The sequence below is a fragment of the Haematobia irritans genome, chromosome 2 (assembly GCF_050003625.1).
Source record: "Haematobia irritans isolate KBUSLIRL chromosome 2, ASM5000362v1, whole genome shotgun sequence".
In the NCBI taxonomy this organism is placed as follows: Eukaryota; Metazoa; Arthropoda; class Insecta; order Diptera; family Muscidae; genus Haematobia; species Haematobia irritans.
This window is the reverse complement of record NC_134398.1, coordinates 85045232-85069966: the sequence shown is the minus strand read 5'-3', so window position 1 is coordinate 85069966 and position 24735 is coordinate 85045232. Positions and strand designations below refer to the sequence as shown.

Here is a 24735-nt window from a genome sequence, read left to right as displayed (position 1 = left end):
GACCAAATTTTGACGGTATCACCCTTTATATGGTCTCTAAGGACCATGCAAAAATTGGTCAACATCGGTCCATAATTATATATAGCCGCCATATAAATCGATCGCCAGATTTGACCTCCGCAGCCCCTTGGAAGAGCAAAATTCATCCGATTCGGCTGAAATTTGGTATTTGATGTTAGTATATTGTATCCAACAACCATGCAGGAATTGGTTCATATCAGTCCATAATTATATAGAGCTCCCATATAAACCGATTCCCAGATTTGACCTCCGTTGCCTTATGGAGAAGCAAAATTCATCCGATCTGGTTGAAATTTGGTACGTGGTGGTAGTATGTGATATTTAACAACCATGACAAAAGTGGTCCATATCAGTCCATAATCATATATAGCCGCCATATAAATCGATCGCCAGATTTGACCTCCGGAGCTTCTTGGAAGATTAAAATTCATCTGATTCAGTTCAAATTTGGTACGTGGTGTTAATATATGGCCCCAAACACCCATGCAAAAATTGGTCGAAATCGGTCCATAATTATATATAGGCCCCATATAAACCGATCCCCAGATTTGACCTCCGCAGCCCCTTGGAAGAGCAAAATTCATCCGATTCGGCTGAAATTTGGTATTTGATGTTAGTATACTGTATCCAACAACCATGCAGGAATTGGTTCATATCAGTCCATAATTATATATAGCTCCCATATAAACCGATTCCCAGATTTGACCTCCGTTGCCTTATGGAGAAGCAAAATTCATCCGATCTGGTTGAAATTTGGTACGTGGTGGTAGTATGTGATATTTAACAGCCATGCCAAAAGTGGTCCATATCAGTCCATAATCATATATAGCCCCCATATAAACCGATCCCGAGATTTGGTTTTGGAGCCTCGTGGAGGAGCAAATTTCATCCGAGTCAGTTGAAATTTGGTACATTGTGCTAGTAACTATATGACCGTTAACAACCATGCTTAACTAGGTCCATATCGGTCTATAGTTATATATAGCCCTCAGATAAATCGATGCCCAATCACACAAAAATTGGTCCATATCAAGTTCATAATTGTATATAGCCCCCACATAAGCGACCCTCATATTACAATTCTGGTAGAAGTTTCTACTCAATGCATGGTGGAGGGTACACAAGATTCGGCCTGGCCGAACTTACGGTCGTATATACTTGTTTATTTTATATATATATATATATATATATATATATATATATATATATATATATATATATATATATATATATATATATATATATATATATATATATATATATATATATATATATATATATATATATATATATATATATATATATATATTCAATTTTTACTATGAAACTGTAAAGTGTGTCTTATTAAAGACTTAGTCAGAAAATAACAGTGGTTGATATAAACGAAATGGATAAATATTTTTTTATTGCAAAAATAAAAATTTTGTAACAAACGAATTTTTTGGTGATAAAAGTTTAAAATTTTCGAAGAAATTCAAAAAAACTCTAATAAAAGAAAAATGTTTTCGGTACCCGTTTTCAAAACGTTTTTTTTCTTTGCGTGTTCGAAGACGATTATATTTTTATCATGCCTTGATTCATAAAAGTAACCGTGAAAACAAGCTGGTTTTCAGATTGAAAACTGAACATAGTACTTACCTTAAGATGGGTATTTATTTCGAGTTAAAGGTAAGTACTATGTTCGCATTTTGAGTTGAAATTTTCCCGGTTACTTTATTAAAACAGTTCAATATAAAGCAGATAAATTAACCACAATTGGTGCGCTGTTTCTTATTCCTCGAGATTTTATTATTTCAGTAAAAGAAATTGCGAGATATAGTGATTTTCAATTCGAAAACCAAACTCGTATCCACCTTAAAATCGAACAAAAATCCGCAAAAACAGAATAAAATCATATTTTTTTTTGGCAAATTTTATTATAACTTGGTTGGGAATGACCTAAAGGTGAGTACTCAATTCGAATTTAACCGCTAAAGTGAAAACTAAATCAGTAAAATTATACATATTTGTTGCAAATTTTGTTATAACTTGATGGGGAATAGCCCAAAGCAATTTTAGCGGCTAAACTCGAACTTAATACGCATCTTAAAGCAATAACTGAAAACAGTTCAAGGTTTTTAAGCTGGGTTATTAATGAAAAGTAACCATGATAAAGTGGCTATTTTAGCGCGATAATACCAACCGGCCAATGTGCATTAGGAAGTTTATGTTCGACTTTTTCTAAACTCGACTTTTCGATTTATCAACTTTAATCCCTTATCTCCTATAATATAATATTGTATATTCGAGATAAATTTATTGAAAATTGCAATTCTTTAACACTGCATGTTAGTTTTATCATCCCCATCTTGAAAAACCAAAATACCCTGTTTCGAAAAACCAATAGCAATCTGGCAGCACTAGAAGTTATATGAGGGAGATTGCGAGAGTATGAGAGATATATTGAGAGCGATTCGCTCTCAATATCTCGCTCTGAGCGACGAAACTGCCGGCGCCAAGCACATATCAGCGCCGCTAGAAATACGTAGTCAGTTCAGCTCGGGCCGCAGAATAAGGAGGACGCGTATATGGTGGTTCGGAGTATTGTCGAGATACACCACCAGTATAACAATAACAACAGTATATACTATTGTTTTCATTTGCATTGTATAAAAGAAAAGAACTACAATAACAAATAGTCGAATATCATCTGTTTCTCTGTGTATGTATCTCAAAGGTACACCATAAAATATCTGTAATTTACATCAGCAACACGGGGGATGCATGTAAAATAAAAATAAAATCATCTCCATCGATGCCGCACCATGGTGAATCGCCATACTACAGTATCTTAATTGTCAACAAAGAAATCTACGAAATTATCTGACGATGTGTGCGTGTGTGTTTGGTGTGCATTCTATGTACAAAGATGTGTTAAATTTACCTCACAAATATTAAATGGGCACTTGTAATAAAGTGCAAAAATGATATGGAATTTATGAGTTTGGCCTATAATCGAAACATAAATAAATAAAACGGCTAACTAGAGGGTCATCTCTGATGTCTTGTCAGCAGAGAGGTCAGTCACCTGTTTTCATGTGCGTGTGATGTGTGCCAGAGTATGTGTCTGTGAAAACAAAGAAAAAATCTCATCACCCCCTGCGTCGCGTGAAGGGAATGCGGATTTAGGCAATTATGTTTTTTGCTCATTCTCAATGCAAAAAAAATATATAAATATATATAAATAAATGATTGAAAAAGTAATAAGGTTATTTATACTTATGTACTTGTATAGCTCAACGACGCTCTAACAACTTAGTTTGAATCATGGATACAAAGATTTGCACTCGTGTTTTTGGCCCCCACCTGTCGTTGCCATAAACCATGCAGAGAGAATACCATGAACAACAATGCCAACATCACCAATAACGTAACTCTTTCTTGTTGTTGTTGTTGTCTGCTCTTCTATCTTTCTCCTTCTTCGGATGTGTCACCACCGCTAATGGTGGAGATGGATGATGAATGATTACCAAACAAACATTCACCGCAGCTTTTTACAAAAGAAAGATTGAAAGAATAAAACAGACGGACACCATTGATCGGTCTTTTGAAAAGATACAAAAAATTTGTATGTATGTATATCCATATGCACGTGTGTAAGCCCCAGCATAACTCAAATACGAACACCCATACAATGGCAAAGTAAACACAATTTTGCCATAGTTGTTATTTAATATTAGTGCTATTATTATCCAACCCAGTTTGGAATCGGCTCCCCAGTTTTGGACATGCTTGTCTCCATGGCAACGTTGCACCTATTCTTGCAGAGCTACGTCTCTGCCAATGTAGTTGAAATTGACAAACAGTGCTCATCTGTGTCGATGCTTGTGGTTTTATTTACTTCTTTCCATCTCATCGTGGCGAGTTTAGACTTGCCAGATGGCTGTGGTGTGAAAACCCAGAGAGTTTAAATTTCAATTGCCAATATGGATAGCAATACCCTATGTCAACATAATGGAATATATGCATTTAACACGTGGTGGTAACAGGCACATACTCGATGCAACGGTTGATTTTGTTATTCCACACACTTCAGTACAAAATAAAACAAATTTATGATTTTTTTCAACTGTTCTACACCCACAAAAAAAAAAATCGCTTCTGTAACATATACTCCCAAACACATTTTGCTTCAAGCATATACATTTTTGGGTATTGCCCAAACATTTATATATTTGATTTCTTCCAATATATAATATATTTGAAAGCATATTGGTCTAAACAACATAATATGTTTGGGTAGTCCAAGTTCCAAACATTATGTATTTTTCCATCCTAATTCAATAATGTTGTCTTCCAAAAAACTATATGTTATTATGTGAACATATAATATGTTTGGAAACATTTTGAACCCAAAAATATTATATGCTTAAAAGAATTTTCTCCCAAAGAAGATTGTGCTCCAAAATTTTTTTCTGTCTAATGTATATTCCCTCACATTTTTCTCACTTCCACGAGTTTTTTTAGTTCTTAGCACCTTTTTCTGTAATACAAACATTGTAGAAGAAATTATTCAATTTTATAATTTTTTTAAATTTTACCTTTTCCCGGACGGGGATTCGAACAGCGGACCACACAGTTTGTACACTATCAACTGGGCTACGTAGCTGTTATGGTCATCAAGAGATAATTATCGTTATAAGTTATATTTATATAGCATAGCTTGCGGCGCCCACGAGCCGATGAAAACATAACATTGTTAAACACACATTTGTTGGCGACTTGGAGCAGTTGTTGGTACGTCCCCCTTGCATGCCAAGTGTCCTGAGTTCGATCCCTGCTTCGACCGACACTAATTTTTTAAAATTTTTTTTTACATATATTCCAGATACGTTCGGAATATAGCGAAAAGGTGTTCAACATTACATACTACTATATTAAATTTTTACTACGAAACTGTAAAGTGTGTCTTATAAAATACTTAAAGTCAGAAAAGAACAGTGCTTGATATAAATGAAATGGACTGAGTTCAAATCATATATTATTTTTTTATTGCAAAAATAAAAATTTTGTAACAAAAAAAGGTTTTTGTATACAAGTTTGAAATATTCGAAGAAATTCAAAAACTCTTACAAGAGTAGAACTTGAAGTCGAGTATATATATATAAATATTTTTCCATCGAATCCTAAAGTTAACGATAACCATTCAGAAGCACGTTATATTTAAATTCTAAACAACAATTTTACAACCAACACAAATTTATTTAGGTTTGAACAATTGCTTGCTTTCATTAATAATTTATTTTAAAGAAAATAAACTTATTCAATTGTTGCTTTGGATCATTTCCCACCAAGTTATAATACAATTTGCCGAAAAAATTATAAAGTTATTCTGGTTTTACCGATTCGAGTTTTGCCGCTAAAATGAGAAATAATTTTAGTGGCAAAACCCGAACTCAGTGTCCGCTTTTATTTTCGAAATTATCCGTCAACTCCTCTTGGACTACTCATTAATAAAGAGGAACCAAACTTTGTTTTTATAGATCTTACTGTTTAATTTTTCACTGTTTCCCCAATGTTTTCATTTCACTGTCACAACTCTAAAAAGAGTACACTGAAAAAATATTGTCGTAAGACCAAAGATTTCATGTTCTTAAAATATGAATACAAATTTTGCTTAGCTTAGAAGACGCATGTCTCTAATATAAAATTTTTTTCCATGTGCAAAATCGAAAAACTTTTCAATGAAGTCGTGTTGTCCTTATAATTAAGTGATTTGACTTGAAAATTGCTATCATAACATGAAAGAAAAAAATTCTGGACTAAGCTCAACTTGACACGATATCTCGTGAACTGCAGAAGAAAAATTGAACAAAAAGTAAAGAAGAAAATCATTGACGCCAAATCATGACCATTTTAACCATACAGTATTTCATTATTACTATTTTTGGAAACCGTACGAAAATGTTCATTTGCTTGAGTTCTTATTAAACTTATGTGCACGTTAATTGAACTTTACACCCATGTTTAGTTAATAAAATGTTTGAGGTATACTTAAAAAATGAAAATTTCATTGGGGTGTGGAAAACTTCGCAGAAAATAATTAAATTTAGCGTTAGTTCAACCATGGAATTTTTTTCTGTGTAACGAATGGCTGAAAAAATTTACGGTCGATTTTAGATTTAAAAAATTTACGTTCTGGTGACCCAAGAAGAACTACTTAAAGAGAGAGGATGATCAAGGGCATTAGACAGGGTGAACCATTCGAAATTAATTCAAATACTTCGAACTCAGTTTCATTTCTCTGATACTGCCTGCAGACTTATCTCAAGGTATTTATCTGGGCGATCACAATTTGTCTCTGTGCGTGGTGTTAATTCAGAAATTAGACATATTTCTAGTGGTGTCCCACAAGTATCTGTTCTTGGACCTTTGCTATTTATATTATATGTGAATGATATTTTTGTTTCGTTTCCAATTGAATGAATGTTTTCCGTTTCTTTATGCGGATGATATCCACTTTACAACTTGAGATAAATACTAATCATGTTTTGGAGCATGTTATTCGGTGGGTTTGTGATAATGATTTTGCTATAAATAACTCTAAATCCAGAGCTATGTTCTTTTATCATACAAATGATGAAGAAGAGTTGAATACAAAAGTCAATGGTTATAGAATCTCCTTCGTTACTGAAATGAGATGTCTTGGTCTTGAGTAGGAAACTCGATTTTGATCACCATGTTGACTCTAGTTTTTCGAAAACACACACTTCGTTTTTGATGTTGTTTCATACACACAAAAAAATAACTGCAAATAAATATTAACAACTTTATTTGTATGTAAAATCTGCTGATGCTCAACAAATTTGTCTATTGAATATGAGGCATTTGTTGTTGAAATGTGTGTTGTAGATGCTTGACAGAGGAAATAATAGAAATATTCTGAATTTTCAACAAATTGTTTTGTTGCGAAAATAGTTGACTCTATCGACATGAAAACAAAAACAAAAATACAAGACTGGTTACGCACATCGCTGAGAATATGTACGAAAGCTAAAAGAAGTATGCGAAGAATACCGTTAGAACAAAATGAGTATGAGCACGCAGAGAAGAAACATGATTGCCACAATCATATTCGAAGAGCAAAATAATATGATAGCAGCTATTTTTGCGGCGACCATGTAACATTTTAACCTGCAACCATGTTGGCTCTGTGAACATGGTTCTAAGAAAAATACAATTGTCCTCATCTAAAATGTTATTATATTGATAAAAAGAATTTTGTTTCCATTAAAAGACAATGGTCACGATCTAAAATGTTATGTTATTCGTCAAAAATGTTTTTCTTCTAGTTAAAAGAACATGGTCACAACCTAAAATGTTTTGATTTTTATGAAAAAACTTTTTTCGTCGTCGAAAAAAGGACGCCACTTGAGAAAAGAAAACACAAAATCAACTTTATTTATTTGTTTTTATTTATTTATAAACTAATTCATTGTTTATTTGTATTTATAATGTTGTGCAAGCAAACTTCACATATTTTTACACACTCTAGTTTGGTTCAATTTCAACAATAAGAAATCATTCCATATTTACTTCGTGCCCATCAAATGTACAAACACAGACATCATATAACTGCAAATAAAAATAAATTATACCATATGTCAAAATGCAGAACAAAAACCAGGTACATTTTTTCAATTACACTTTCCTTTTTTGTCTTCACATAAAACCAAGTGTCACTTCTGAATAAATAAATTAACACAAAACACAGTAAATCCGTATTCTCCGTCCATTCCAAGAAACAATCAACACACGACTGACGCGCAAAATGAAAATCGTGTGTACCTGCTCAATGTTTTTATAAAATTCTTGTCGCTGCAAAAAAATTAAAAAATTAAATGGTCACGAAAACAATGTACATGGTCTTTATGGCCATGTAATGCTTGTAGACATATCTATACGTAAACTATAAAAATACTTTTTTCTTTGCAAAAAAGTAAAAAAAATTGAATGGTCAGGTACATGATTTTCCTGACCATATAATGGTCTCAAATTCTATCATTTAAATAATAGAACATGTTTGCGGCATTTGAGAACCATTTAAATGCTTATTGCCAACATATATTTTTCTCCGCTCGAAAATTATTTTTACAAAGACAAAATACATGGTTTTCGCGACAATTAAATACTCTAAATAAGCATTAAATGGATGCGGCAACCATGTCCAAACATGTTTTTTCTGTGCGTGAGCACATACACGTGTATGATAGCAAGCAAAGAGCTCATTCATTAGAGAATACTGAAAAGCGTCTATAAATGTCTGTGAAAAATTTATATTTCTCAATTTGGTAGTTTCTTATATGTTTGTTGTATTAGATAATTAATAAAACCATATTAATATCGGGATTGGAGTTATTACAATTCTAATTAACTAGAATATATATCACTGGGCAAAAAGTTGTCAAAATGCTTGCTAGACCCTGGAATACTCAAATTTAAAATCGTCATACATTTACAAAACTGAGTATAGGATTTTCGACACAAAAATGTTACATGTTCCCCGTCCAAAAATAGCATTTTGATCATATTCCTTCTATGTTTTTTTTTTTTTTCAATACACCAATTTTTTGTCAATACACCAATAAATTTGTTACAGGTCATTGATAGACTCCAACAAACCACACACAATTTTTTTCGTTCAAATTCAAAAATATTTGTTGAGGATTAAACGTAACGTTCAACAACAAATATTTTGTACTGTTGGATGCTCAACAAATTACTTACAAATTATGTTATTGAGAACACAAATTATTTGTTGCCTTCTGATGGTAACGATTGCTAACAACTTTTTTGTAATAATGGTTATAAAAAGTACAAATTAGTTTGTTGCAGGAAAATTAACAAATTTTGTTATTGGTTTTCCAACAAAAGTTATTGGTTCTCAAACTTATTTTTATCTGTGTAGGCTGGGAAATACGGGTTCTCCACCTCTGCTCCGAAGCCGCTTCATTTTTCAAGGTCAATCCTCATCAATCATTTTTCAAGAAATCCGCGGATTTTCTCGAAGACATTTACTTCATTTGAAAGAGATATTTCCTTGATAAAAAATCATTTCTTTCGTTAGTCATCAATAATGGACCATACTTACACACATTTATTTATTTCTTTATTGTTGAAGACTGGGGATACAAAGTTCTTGTTTTTTTTTAATTTTAAATTTATAATTTTTTTATGTTAATTTAAATATTTTAATTTTATATTTATTTATTAGGTTAATTGTTATTAAATCACACTATTACAAAAAGTACTTAGTTTACGTATGTTCGTCGAGTCACAGTTTGCAAATAGTTCACATTAATTACTAAGCAATGTAAACATGAAAAGTTTATGCTGGATAAAAGCTTAAGACCCTAGCAGTCAAATCCTACAATTATATTTATAATTATACCCTAAACCACATAGTGGTCAGGGTATAATAACTTTGATCTGCCAAAAAATGTGCCTACCAGAAATATTGATTTTAGACCTCATAAAATATATATCGATTGACTCAGAATCACCTCCTTAGTCGATCTAGCCCTTGGTGCAAAATTTCATCAAAACCGTTTCGGATGTAGATATAGTTTCCATATACAGTGCTGTTCAAAACATTTGCAACTAGCCCTACCATGAACTTAATCTAGGTATATCTCCCATAGTAATAACTTTTTTGTTTCACTTAAAAATAATCGTTATTGAGTGGTATTTCCAAATTCTAATTGGGAAAATGAATGGGATGTTATTAAAAATTTATATTTCACGAAAGGTAAAGAATCGTATGATTCGACCTGTTCAAAACCTTTATTATTTTCTTCTTTAAGGGCATTATTTTTTGTATTTTTTACCTGTAATAGTTATAAGGACCTATAAGAAGATGGATTAAACGTACAAAAATGGCATTGTAGGAATATCGTTAAGTTCATTGCTAAATTTGGTCACAAACTGATCGCCATAGGCCTTTATGTCCTATTTTTTTAATAATTCGATAAAATTACCGGCAATAAGCATAATCAACATAATAAAAAGCAAAATATCGATGATTTTAAAGTTGAGGTATCACAAAAACGAATTTCGGAAGAGTACAATGTGCAAAAACCAACTGCGTCTCGAGTTATAAACATTGGATGCACCAAAACTGTACACTGGGGTAGAAAAAACCTAAGACTACGCCAAAAGAAGATCAAAAGAACTATGCAACAATTCAATCAAATATCATCGAAAGAAGTCAAAAATTAAATTCAACTGGGTATATCTACCATAACGATCAGAGATAGAGCATTGGAAATCGGAGTGCCATTATACAAAAATGTCAAAAATCACTTATTAGGTTATCGCGCCTTCAATGTTCACAAAAATGTCTTAAATGACCTCAGGAGCAAAATTTAACTTGCATTGATTGGATGATAGAAATTTAGTACGAAGACTGCAAGGAAAGCCGTAATCCAAGAAATACGAAAAGTTACGTCAATCATGGTGGGGCCAATATTAGGGTCTGGAGGTATTTTTCTGGACAAGTTGTTGGCCGCGAAATTTTTGCAAAAGGCTTACGAAATCTATTTGAACCATAACCATAGGATATCATTGACCATTTGATCCTAACCAATGGAAAAAAAATTGCGCACAAGTAATCAAACGGTATGGCTATAGTATCAACTATTAACATTTATCGTTAATATTAGTTGCAAATGTTTTGAAAAGGCGAAAACTCTCATTTTTTAAAAAAATATATAAATTATCAAAAATCTTTATAGTTAGTTCCGTTATTTCTTCGAATCTTTAAAATTGACTTAATAAGCAACAGCACTGCATTAAAATTTTGTTTTTAATATTTTTATTTTCATTATAAATACGGTTTATTTTCAACAGGGAATGTGGTTGCAAATGTTTTGAACATCACTGTATATGTATCGCCCTTTTTTCCCACTTTTGGCCATAACTCCCTTATTTATCAATCGATCTAAATCAAAATTGGCCAAATCTAATTTTCTATAGTACTTACTATATGTGCGAAAAATTATCGAAATCTGTCCAGATTTACCTATAGCTCCCATAAACCATATTTATCAACCGATCTTACTCAAATCTGGCTTACTCGAATCTTCTACAGTACTAACTATGTGTGCAAAAAATCATGGAAAGCTGCTCCGATTTAAATATAGCTCCCATATATATTTATCGCCCGATTTTCCTAAAATAGTCTTATTTATTAACCGATCTTACTCAAATTTAGCACAAAGTAATCTTCTGTGGTATCAACCAAATCTGGAAAATATCATCAAAATCGGTTCAGATTTTATATATTCATCGATCGATTTTCCCAAATTGGGCCATAATACTCTTATTAACCAATGTTGCTCAAATTTCAAATGTACATGTATTAGCCGATCGTATTTAGACTTACATGTAGCTCTTACATAAATATATTGCCATATTTTCACAAATTTGGATTTATTACCCACATTAATTGAACGATTTTTTTTTAATAATGGAATCAATATTAATTAATTATTAACGTATATTAACGTAGGGTATGATATAGTCGGCCTCGCCCGACATTCTACATTACTCACTTGTTTGTTATACCCTCCACCATAGGATGGGGGTATACACGCAAAAAAATAATTCTTTCCTCCCAAACGAAATTTTAGACAAACAAAGTTCGTTTCTCATTTGCTTTTCGCTGTAAGGAAGTGTATTTGGAAGAAAAGTATATACTTTTTGTGATAAACGTTTATTCTTTTCCAGGATGTAAAAACAATTTCATAAAGACTAACTCAAAAAAAAAAAAATTTCTGGCTAATTGCATTTTCCCTCACATCTTTCTCACTTCCACGAAGATTTTTAGTTCTTAACACCTTTTTCTGTAATACAAACAATGTAGAAGAAATTATACGATTTTATAAATTTTTAAAATTTTTTTACCTTTCGCCTGGACGGAGAATCGAACCGCGGACCATGCACTTTGTAAGCCAACACACTAACCACTGAGCTATGTACCTGTTATGGTCATCAATAGATAAATATCCATATAAGTTATATTTATATAGCATAGCTTGCGGCGCCCACGAACCGAATAAACAAAGTTTATTTAACAGAAACAAACATTTAGTTTGGCACCGTGGAGCAGTGGTTGCTACGTCTGACTCTCATGCCAAGGGTCGTGGGTTCGATCCCTGCTTCGACCAAAGTTTTTTTTTTTTACATACATTCTACATATGTTCGGAAGATTCCGAAAAAAATGTTCAACATTACATTGTACTAAAGGGTGATTTGTTAAGAGCTTGATAACTTTTTTTAAAAAAAAAACGCATAAAATTTGCAAAATCTCATCGGTTCTTTATTTGAAACGTTAGATTGGTCCATGACATTTACTTTTTGAAGATAATTTCATTTAAATGTTGACCGCGGCTGCGTCTTAGGTGGTCCATTCGGAAAGTCCAATTTTGGGCAACTTTTTCGAGCATTTCGGCCGGAATAGCCCGAATTTCTTCGGAAATGTTGTCTTCCAAAGCTGGAATAGTTGCTGGCTTATTTCTGTAGACTTTAGACTTGACGTAGCCCCACAAAAAATAGTCTAAAGGCGTCAAATCGCATGATCTTGGTGGCCAACTTACCGGTCCATTTCTTGAGATGAATTGTTCTCCGAAGTTTTCCCTCAAGATGGCCATAGAATCGCGAGCTGTGTGGCATGTAGCGCCATCTTGTTGAAACCACATGTCAACCAAGTTCAGTTCTTCCATTTTTGGCAACAAAAAGTTTGTTAGCATCGAACGATAGCGATCGCCATTCACCGTAACGTTGCGTCCAACAGCATCTTTGAAAAAATACGGTCCAATGATTCCACCAGCGTACAAACCACACCAAACAGTGCATTTTTCGGGATGCATGGGCAGTTCTTGAACGGCTTCTGGTTGCTCTTCACTCCAAATGCGGCAATTTTGCTTATTTACGTAGCCATTCAACCAGAAATGAGCCTCATCGCTGAACAAAATTTGTCGATAAAAAAGCGGATTTTCTGCCACTGATTTTGGTAATAAAATTCAATGATTTGCAAGCGTTGCTCGTTAGTAAGTCTATTCATGATGAAATGTCAAAGCATACTGAGCATCTTTCTCTTTGACACCATGTCTGAAATCCCACGTGATCTGTCAAATACTAATGCATGAAAATCCTAACCTCAAAAGAATCACCCTTTATATTAAATTTTGAACTGTAAAATGTGTTTTATTAAAGACCAAAAGTCAGAAAAGAACAGTGTTTGATATAAACGAAATGGACTCTGTTGTTGTTTCAAAAATAACTTTTTTTATTGAAAAAATAAAAACTTTGTAACAAACGAATTTTTTTGGTGATAAAAGTTTAAAATTTTCGAAGCAATTCAAAAAACTCTAACAAAAGAAAAACGTTTTCGGTACACGTTTTCCAAACGTTTTTTTTCTTTGCGTGTATTAACTTTGTCATTCCGTTTGTAACACATCGAAATATTGCTCTAAGACCCCATAAAGTATATATATTCTGGGTCGTGGTGAAATTCTGAGTCGATCTAAGCATGTCCGTCCGTCTGTCCGGCTGTCCGTCCGTCTGTGGAAATCACGCTAACTTCCGAACGAAACTAGCTATCGACTTGAAACTTGGCACAAGTAGTTGTTATTCATGTAGGTCGGATGGTATTGAAATTGGGCCATATAGGTCCACTTTTACATATAGCCCCAATATAAACGGATCCCCAAATTTGGCTTGCGGAGCCTTCCGGAGCAGCAAAATTCATCCGATCCGGTTGAAATTTGGTACGTGGTCTAAGTATACGGTCTCTAACAACCATGCAAAAATTGGTCCATATCGGTCCATAAATATATATAGCTCCCATATAAACCGATCCCCAGATTTGACCTCCGGAGCCTCTTGGAGGAGCAAACTTCATCCTACCCGATTGAAATTTGGTACGTGGTATTAGTATATGGTCTCTAACAACCATGCAAAAACTGGTCCATATCGGTCCATAATTATATATAGCTCCCATATAAACCGATCCCCAGATTTGACCTCCGGAGCCTCTTGGAGGGGCAAAATTCATCCGATCCATTTGAAATTGGGTACCTGATGTTAGTATACGGTCTCTAACAAGCATGCAAAAATTGGCCCATATCGGTCCATAATTATATATAGCTCCCATATAAACCGATCCCCAGATTTGACCTCCGGAGCCTCTTGGAGGAGCAAATGTCATCCGATGCGGTTGAAATTTGGTACATTTCGTTAGTATATGGCCTCTAACAGCCATGTAAAAATTGTCAAATTTTATTACTATAGAAAGTTTTGTCAAAATTTCATTTCTATAGAAAGTTTTGTAAAAAGTTTATTTCTATAGCAATGTTTGTCAACATTTTATTTCCATAGAAAATTTTGTCAAAATTTTATTTCTATAGAAAATTTTGTAAAAAATTTATTTCTGTAGAAAATTTTGTCAACATTTTAGTTCTATAGACAATTTTGTCAACATTTTATTTCTATAGAACATTTTGTCAACATTTTATTTCTATAGAAAATTTTGTCAACATTTTATTTCTATAGAAAATTTTGTCAAAATTTTATTGCTATAGAAAATTTTGTCAACATTTTACTTCCATAGAAAATTTTGTCAACATTGTATTTCTATAGAAAATTTTGTCAAGTTTTTATTTCTATAGAGAATTTTGTCAAAATTTTATTTCTATAGAAAATTTTGTCAAACTGAATTATATACGTATTTAATCGGCCCCTTATGGACTAACTTACAATTTAGAAGACAGTGTTAAAAAGTTTTACGATACCTTGCCATCGGCAAGTGTTATCGCAACCCAAGTAATTCGATTGTGGATGACAGCCTTTAGTAGAAGTTCCTACGCAATCCATGGTGGAGGGTACATAAGATTCGGCCTGGCCGAACTTACGGCCGTATATACTTGTTTTTATATATACACGCAAAAAAATAATTCTTTCCTCCCAAACGAAATTTTAGATAAACAAACGTTTCTCATTTGCTTTTCGCTGTAAGGAGGTGTATTTGGAAGAAAAGTATATACTTTTTGTGATAAACGTTTATTCTTTTCCAGGCTGTAAAAACAATTTCATAACGACAAACTCAAAAAAAAAAAAAAAAACATTGTTTTCTTGATAATTGCATTTTCCCTCACATCTTTCTCACATCCACGAGGTTTTTTAGTTCTTAACACCTTTTCCTGTAATACCAACAATGTAGAAGAAATTATACGATTTTATAAATTTTTAAAATTTGTTTACCTTTCGCCTGGACGGAGAATCGAACCGCGGAGCATGCACTTTGTAAGCCAACACACTAACCACTGAGCTATGTACCTGTTATGGTCATCAATAGATAAATATCCATATAAGTTATATTTATATAGCATAGCTTGCGGCGCCCACGAACCGAATAAACAAAGTTTATTTAACAGAAGCAAACGTTTAGTTTGGCACCGTGGAGCAGTGGTTGCTACGTCCGACTTGCATGTCAAGGGTCGTGGGTTCGATACCTGCTTCGACCAAAATTTTTTTTTTAACATTATTCCAGATATATTCGGAAGATTCCGAAAAAATGTTCAACATTACACTGTAGTATATTAAATTTTTAACTTTAAAATGTGTCTTATTAAAGACCTAAAGTCAGAAAAGAACAGTGTTTGATATAAACGAAATGGACTGTGTTGTTGTTTCAAAAATAACTTTTTTTTATTGAAAAAATAAAAATTTTTTAACAAACGAATTTTTTTGGTGATAAAAGTTTAAAATTTTCGAAGCAATTCAAAAAACTCTAACAACAGAAAAACGTTTTCGATACACGTTTTCCAAACGTTTTTTTTCTTTGCGTGTATGTTTACATGTACACATATTATATTTATGAACATTTGATGTCCTAAACGTAATATATTTTAAGATATTAACATATGTCTCCCAAACATTTCAAAGTAATTTATGAACATTATAAGTTTTAACTTAAAAATATCGCGTTAAAAATTAACCCCAAATACATATTTTTTGCACCGGAATATATGAAAAAAAAAATAATTTTGTTGTCCGTTCATCTACCAACGAGCAGTTTAATTTTTATCTAAAAGAGACATAACTCATTACACCGAAAAAAGTAAACTGTTTTATAGGAAGAATAAACTACCTCATTGAACTTTATACCCACGTTTAGTTCATTAAACGTTTGAGACATACCTAAAAAAGTAAGATTTCATTAAACCGTGGAAAATTTAGCGTTAGTTTAACTACGGATTTTTTTCTGTGTAATTTCAAAGTAAGCTCATTTTTCAATGAACACACCTTTTTATAATGAAGAGTCCACCAGATTTTGTTATAAATGAAATAAATAGTTTATGTTTTTCTTAAAAAAAAAAAACAATTCCGGCTATATTGATTAAAATTAAGCTTTAACTACAATTGTGCCAATACGCAATAGCTGCGGGTCAACTCACCTTGAAATCAAACATTTCTCCGACAATTTGTCAGTGTCAATTAGGGCACATCGTTATTGCCGAAATATCTTGTCTTTATTTATTTTTGTGATTTTCAACATTTATTAATAGACAACATTTGTATGTACATCAAGGCGATTCGATTTGTATGAAAAGCAAATTTGTATTGACATGCGACTCTCAAGATAAAATTTTACAAATAAATACAGGTGAAAGCTCGGCCAGGCCTAATATTAGCCACCCTCCACCATGGATCGCACCATCATATCATGTGGATGAACATGGAATCGGGCAGCAACCATTGATACGAGATGAATTCAACACCTGCGGTATAACAATAGTGCTGACTCGTTCAATGACAAGGGAAAGGTTGTTGAGTAATCGGTGAAGAGATGTGTATTCTAATTTCAATTTTATAGTGCCCAAATTTAAAGTTAGTTAGGTTCTTTAAATATGTCCTTATTTTGAAAAGTCAGCTTGGGATTAACGTCAAAATTCTTAAGTGAAAGTCAAAATCTTTGGGTTCAAGTAAACTTCTATTGAGCATGTTACATGGTCACCATCCAAAAATAACATTTTGCTCTTGAAACATGTGTGAGGTGATTATATTGCTTCACTCAAAAAAAGTGAACTCTCTATTTCACTAAAGTCAATTTAACTTTATTTAAGTTCATGGAATTATTATGTTTGGAGAAAGTTTCCTTTAATTTTTTACGTACATTAGTTAAATTTACTAAAAAACTGGGAAAAATTATACACAAATTAAGCATAAATATATACATATATATAAATTCGTATTTCTCACAAAATAGTTGATTATTTCTTTAATTTTGTAAATTTTACTACTAACGGATTCATCATGACCTTCGTATGTCACTAAAGATATTCTTGGAATTTTGAACACCAATTTTTTCCTTCAAACTACAAAATTTTCTTTAAGAACCCAGCAAAAAAAGTTGGGTTGTTTGTGGAAGTTGTTATATAAACATTTCTTTTAAAGCCCATCCCAGAACCCCCCAACGATTTTTTTTTTCAACTTCCGATGCAGTCCTTTTGGACAAGTCCACAAACATTTCTTCTAAAGCGCATCATGGGATCCCCCAATGATTTTTTTTCCACTCCCGATGCAGTCCTTTTGGACAAGTATTAGAAAACCTATTTTAAGTGCAAATTTTTAACAATTAATTTTACAAAAAAAAAAAAAAAAAATAGAAAATTAATAAAAAAAAAATAGAAAATTAATAAAAAAGTAAAAAAAAAATAATAATAAACAAAAAATAAATTTCATCCCCGATGGGATTTGAACCTATGCCGTTTGACTTTTTTTGCTTCCATGGAAGTTCTTTTGAGAAGCTTTTGCAAATTACGAGAATTTTTAATTTTTTGTTGATTTTTAATAGAAAAAAATATATTTATACGACAATATATGCCAAAAAAAAAAAAATAATAAAAACGATGCATAATATAAAAAATATTTTTTAGAAAAATATTTGATAAAAAATTTGCCGCTGGTGAGATTTGAACGTGCGTTTCTTATTTTTTCGTTCATACTAATAAAGAACATGTCGAGAAGCAATTAGAATGTTATTCCTTGGTGTCGTATTACGATCATATCACAAACATTTGAATTAACCTTTCGATGGCGTTTGTGGCTGAGTGTGCTAAGGCGTTCTGTTATGGTGCCATCAAACCCAGGTTCAACCCCTGGTCGAAGCGAAAAAGTTTTTCAAATTGTAAAAAATTAGATAAAAATATGGTTGAAATAAAATGAAATTGGTTAAAATTTTTTTTTTTTCGCTTTTTAAATTTCTTCATTCAAATTAACTTCCAGGGCACAACTTCTAAAGCAATGCAAAGGATCCAAAAAGGGAGTACTTCCGTCCTATGACAAGCCCATGTACGATTCATTGGAGATGATCCAAGTTTGCACTACTTCCGGACCACAGATTGGGGATATAAACTACTTTTTTGGAAGCTCTTTTTTTGCTGGGAGCCACCATGGTGCAATGGTTAGCATGCCCGCCTTGCATACACAAGGTCGTGGGTTCGATTCCTGCTTCGGCCGAACACCAAAAAGTTTTTCAGCGGTGGATTATCCCACCTCAGTAATGCTGGTGACATTTCTGAGGGTTTCAAGCTTCTCTAAGTGGTTTCACTGCAATGTGGAACGCCGTTCGGACTCGGTTATAAAAAGGAGGTCCCTTGTCATTGAGCTTAACATGGAATCGGGCAGCACTCAGTAATAAGAGAGAAGTTCACCAATGTGGTATCACAATGGACTGAATAGTCTAAGTGAGCCTGATACGTCGGGCTGCCACCTAACCTAACCTTTGCTGGGAAGTGAAAAAAATTAATTATGTCTAATAAATTTAATTGAATTTGTCGAAAAATATTTACTTATTTTTGTGATATCTGGGTTATGCCAGCGTTTGTAATACTGTTCAGTTAAAATTTTCTAAAAATATTCAAAATTTTCTAAGATTAACCAAAAGTTTTCTTCCTGGTGGGAATCGCTTTCATGTCTTTCATTTTTTACATTTTCTACGACACTGTATGCCTTTAATAAAGGTTTTCCTAATACTCATGACAACTAGAACATGTGGTATAACCCAATTATCTGCATTGGTTGACAGGCAACAATTTGGCAAAATGGCAGCGACAGATGAAACCAAACAAAGATATTCTTCTTTTTTTTTAATTTGTAGTAACTATAAAAAATATTTGGTCTAATTTGCGAATGAGATTTCTTTGTGACATAAAATACTAGTCTTTCTCCTATTTATACACTCGATTTGATAACATTATTAAATTGCCATACCCTGAGTTTTCCCTTTATTCCCCTTGTTCAAAAGTCCTTATAGTTAGAGAGATTCGACTTAAAAATCGGTATCTTATCATGAAGAAAAATTTTACGTTGCTGATAACACATTTTAAAGGACTTTGATAGTACATGAACAAGAAAACAGCTTAAAAACGAACTCAAAACTCAAATTTAAAAAAGAATTGTGTCATAAAAGTATTTTCTTGCATACACTGAAAAACAACATGCCGGTTTCCAAAGATTTTGAATTTATTCGTTTTTTTCAGCCTTTTCTTCATGAGCTATCAAAGTCTTTAAAAACGTGTTAACGACACCTTAAATTTCCAAATTCAGACTCGACTCCAAGAAAACTTTATTCTGGTAGCAAGGGTTAGATGAAAACGCCGTTTTGTCCACATTTCAATAGAAACACGTCGAACATGCCAGAGCAGACCTGAATGTAACTTTAGTTCCATATTTGACATATAGGAATCGCTCGTGTTGTGTTTTTATAACCAGATTAGGGCTGTCACCCGGGATAAATCCCGTCCCGAAATCCCGCGATTTTCGGGACGGAATTAATCCCGAATGCCGGGATTTTTTATTTTGAATCCCGGGATTTTTTTGGGATCTCGAAAAACTAATTTGAAATCGTTAAATTTATGACTTTTTAGCATAATTTATTAATAAATTGAAGTCTTCATTCAGTGCAAACGGTCCTTAGATTTCATACCAGACAAATTGAGTTAATAATCATTTATGGTACACGTCGAGTAAATATTTATTATATATGAGGTATAACATAATCGTTGTATCGCTCTTGAAGGGAACTATGTTGAATAATAAAAACGAATTTTGACCAAAAAATGTGTTTTTCTTTGTTAGATCGGGGACTTATCAGCCAACCTGTTACATAGAAATTGGAAATAGTGGAATAATAAACTAATATTTCAAGGCCAGTCGATGCTGTTAATTTTTAATAAATATATTTAATATATTAATAAAACATGTCTTTATTGAAGGAAAACTGCCTATATAAATAATTAAAACTGTATTTAAAAACGAAGGTAAGCAGTTCTAATTTTGAAGTAAAAGGTTTACCACAAATATGTAAGATTTGTCCAAATGAATGAAAAAAGTTCAATAAAATCATTCCATATATGAATTCAATTCAGTTAAATTTTTTCATTCTGTAGTATAGCGGTACGTAAATATAGGAAAATGTTAACTTATATATGGAATACATTCTACCTGATTTCTATGAAAATCACATCGTTCAAACAAACAAAAAAATGTCTTTGGCGCTATACGAAGTTCAACTTTCTTCACAATGAGTTAATTTTAACTAAAAGAAGTGGTCACTTTTTTCTGGGTGATTATAATTTATTTTCACATACATTTAATACGATTGGATCTGGAAAAGACAGTAAATATGTCATTTCCTATAGGCCGTATTAGACGAACAAGTATCAACTAATGTACACTCAAAAAAAAGTGAACTCTCTATTTCACTAAAGCCATATTAACTTTATATTAGTTCATAGAATCATTATGTTGGAAAAAGTTTATTTTAGTCAAATAATTTTTTGCGTATGTTAGTTAAATGAACTAAAAAATGGGAAAAAGTTATACACAAATAAAGCATAAAGATTTCCTAATTTCGTATTTCTTACAAAATAGTTTATTATTTCTTTAAATTTGTAAATTTTACCAAAAATGTGTCCATCGTGAACTTCGTATGTCACTAAAGACATTCTTGCAATTTTGAACTCCAAGATTTCTCTTAAAACTACAAAATTTTCTTTAACTACTGAAAAAATTTAGTTATGTCTAATAAATTTTCTTGAATTTGTCGAAAAATATTTACTTATTTTTGCCATATCGGAGTGATGCCAGCGCTTGTAATACCGTTTAGTTAAATTTTTCTTAAAAAGTTCCAAATTTTCTAAAATTAATCGAAAGTTATCTTTCCTGGTGGGTTCACTGTTTTTTCAGTGTAAATAAAATTGAATTTAAATTTTATACATAATGTAATTCCCAGCAAAAAATGGAGCACTATTTCAACAGGATTGTAAGGGAGAGAGGCGGTACCGACTGCACTGAAAAAACAGTGAACCCACCAGTAAGAAAACATGTAGTTAATTTTAGAAAATTTTTAATTTTTTTTTTTGAAAATTTTAACTAAACCTTATTATAAACGCTGACATCACGCCGATATCACAAAAGTAAGTAAACAATTTTCAACAAATTCAAGAAAATTTATTGGATATAATTAATTTTTTTCTTTAACAAGTGAAAAAAAATTGTAGTTTGAAAGAAAAAATTGGAGTTCAAAATTGCAAGAATGTCTTTAGTGATATACGAAGTTCATGATGGATACATTTGTAGTAAAATTTACAAATTTAGTGAAATAATAAACTATTTTGTGAGAAGTACGAAATTATGTTAGTAAATATTTTTACTTCATTTATGTATAATTTTTTTCCGTTTTTTAGTTCATTTAACTAACGTACGCAAAAAATATTAGAGTAAAGGAAACTTTCTCCATATGTAATAATTCCATGAACTAATATAAAGTTAAATTGGCTTTAGTGAAATAGAGAGTTCACTTTTTTTTGGAGTGTCCTTACAAAACAACCGAATCAGCGCTGATTTGTGTGGGCGATGTCCCGATTTAGAGCAGCTTCTACATAGCGCTGATATAATTGCTCATTTTAATATAAATATTGCTCAGAAGTGATATAAAGGGTGATTCTTTTGAGGTTAGGATTTTCATGCATTAGTATTTGACAGATCACGTGGGATTTCAGACATGGTGTCAAAGAGAAAGATGCTCAGTATGCTTTGACATTTCATCATGAATAGACTTATTAACGAGCAACGCTTGCAAATCATTGAATTTTATTACCAAAATCAGTGGCAGAAAATCCGCTTTTTTATCGACAAATTTTGTTCAGCGATGAGGCTCATTTCTGGTTGAATGGCTACGTAAATAAGCAAAATTGCCGCATTTGGAGTGAAGAGCAACCAGAAGCCGTTCAAGAACTGCCCATGCATCCTGAAAAATGCACTGTTTGGTGTGGTTTGTACGCTGGTGGAATCATTGGACCGTATTTTTTCAAAGATGCTGTTGGACGCAACGTTACGGTGAATGGCGATCGCTATCGTTCGATGCTAACAAACTTTTTGTTGCCAAAAATGGAAGAACTGAACTTGGTTGACATGTGGTTTCAACAAGATGGCGCTACATGCCACACAGCTCGCGATTCTATGGCCATTTTGAGGGAAAACTTCGGAGAACAATTCATCTCAAGAAATGGACCGGTAAGTTGGCCACCAAGATCATGCGATTTGACGCCTTTAGACTATTTTTTGTGGGGCTACGTCAAGTCTAAAGTCTACAGAAATAAGCCAGCAACTATTCCAGCTTTGGAAGACAACATTTCCGAAGAAATTCGGGCTATTCCGGCCGAAATGCTCGAAAAAGTTGCCCAAAATTGGACTTTCCGAATGGACCACCTAAGACGCAGCCGCGGTCAACATTTAAATGAAATTATCTTCAAAAAGTAAATGTCATGGACCAATCTAACGTTTCAAATAAAGAACCGATGAGATTTTGCAAATTTTATGCGTTTTTTTAAAAAAAAAAAGTTATCAAGCTCTTAACAAATCACCCTATATAATCTTGAGTATAGCATTGTTTGCTTGAAGGAAAACAGCACTACCTTTCATGCATCTATACTGCATCAATTGGTTGCAATAACGTAAACGAATGATCATAAACTAGTTAGATTACTCGTTTACGTTATTGCCACCGATTCATGCAGTGTGAATGCACTGCCTACTTTATTGTATACCAAAAAGCGCAACTAAACTCGTACTGCTGAAGTATTTTTTGCTGGGTTATCGGTATTTGATACGAAAATATTCTAAAAACAGACATTTGCTTTCAAAGGCCTTTTGTATTCAATGCCCCCAGTATGGGTTCGTTCCCTTGCTTGGCTATCAGATGTTTGTATTGTTGTTAGCAAAAAAAAAAAAACAAAAATAGAAATAGAAATAAAGACAAAAAACGCTTACTTTTGTTGAATTGAACAAGGTTTACTCGTTATTAATGTTTGCGGAAAGGTTGCTGGCTGGAAGTCTGGTTTTTGGACTGGTCTAAAACAGGCGGTTGGTTGGATGACTGTTAGCATGGCTTGCACGCTGGTTGTTAGTAGTGTTTTTCTGTGTATGTGTGTGTGTGACGTCTACTTATATTTTTGACAGTTATTTTCTTCTAAGATTCGACGATGGTGTGGGGGCTGATTTGGTGGCTGGTTAATGGCTAACACGGAATTAAAAACCAAAACAAAGTCGACAACATGAAGTGCTTCTTTGTGCTACTTACCACTTACCCCACATATCAAAAACTGCTTACATATGCAGACATCACGATATAAAAAAGGGGCGAAATAGGGGGTATAATGGGTATATTAGAGAAATGTATTTTTTGGAACATACATTTACTCGTGTGTGCCGTGGAGGCATTACAGAAAAATAAATCATTGTTCTTAGATGTTTCAATTCTCTTTTACTAATATCTGCATTTATTGTTTCGTTTTGTTTCTTTACAGTGCTTTTTGTAAAAATAAAGTTAAGAAAAAAATACGGATATCCGCATGTTCTTCATTCCCTTGGCATGAACTACTATATGAAAAAGTTAAATCAATAAAGATTTTCGAAGAAGAGCAAAAGTGATTATTGTGAAATTGAAAGAAATAAGCGAAAAATATAAAAGAGAAAAATAGTGAAATATGGAACAGCCTAAAAGGGGATAAAAGTATATTGCGACATAATTCAAAAGTAAAGAAAACTGGAAAATAAAAAAAATAATAAATAAAAAACAGTAAAAGCTAAACAATAATCTGGTAACCAGCTGAACATTTGATATTTTCCTACAGACGTATCGGAAATTGCAACATCGAAACAAAACCCCAACATTGCTCTATGACATTTGCGTGTGTTTGTGAGGGAGAGAGAGAGATTGACTGAGGTAAGTTTTTTTGAGATTTCATCTCAGTGCCTAGCTACCAGATTTACCGAATTACACAAAAACGGTATTATTACTAGGAATTTAATGAATTACAAACAACAACTGTATGTTAATTTTCCAAAAATGTTGTGTTTCATTTTCTTTTAAAATGGCAAGTGAATTTAATCAATTAACCACAAAACTGGTATTATTACTAGGAATTTAATTAATTACTAACAACAACTTTAATTTTCCAAAAATGTTGTGCTTCATTTTCTTTTGAAATGGCAAGTGAATTTAACCAAAAATTTAGTGCAATTGTACCTATTTTTCAATAATATGATAAAAATTGTTCACATAAGATGTTCAAGTGCAGAGTTACATTTTCGAGGAAAAAAATTCTG

At 32.6% G+C, this 24735-nt stretch overlaps 1 protein-coding gene across 3 annotated transcripts in view; it reads left to right on the top strand.

Annotated features, from left to right (window-relative positions):
- Window positions 1-2571: 2571 nt before the first annotated feature.
- Window positions 2572-24735, top strand: part of Oatp30B (Organic anion transporting polypeptide 30B) — a 173191-nt gene continuing 151027 nt past the window's right edge. For 2 of the 3 annotated variants that reach the window (XM_075295503.1, XM_075295500.1), the window contains exons 1-2: window positions 2572-2722; window positions 23934-24352. The gene's annotated coding sequence lies outside the window, so the exon portion shown is untranslated. Of the gene's footprint in view, window positions 2738-23933; window positions 24353-24735 lie in introns of all 3 variants that reach the window. The other variant, XM_075295501.1, reaches the window with a different exon arrangement.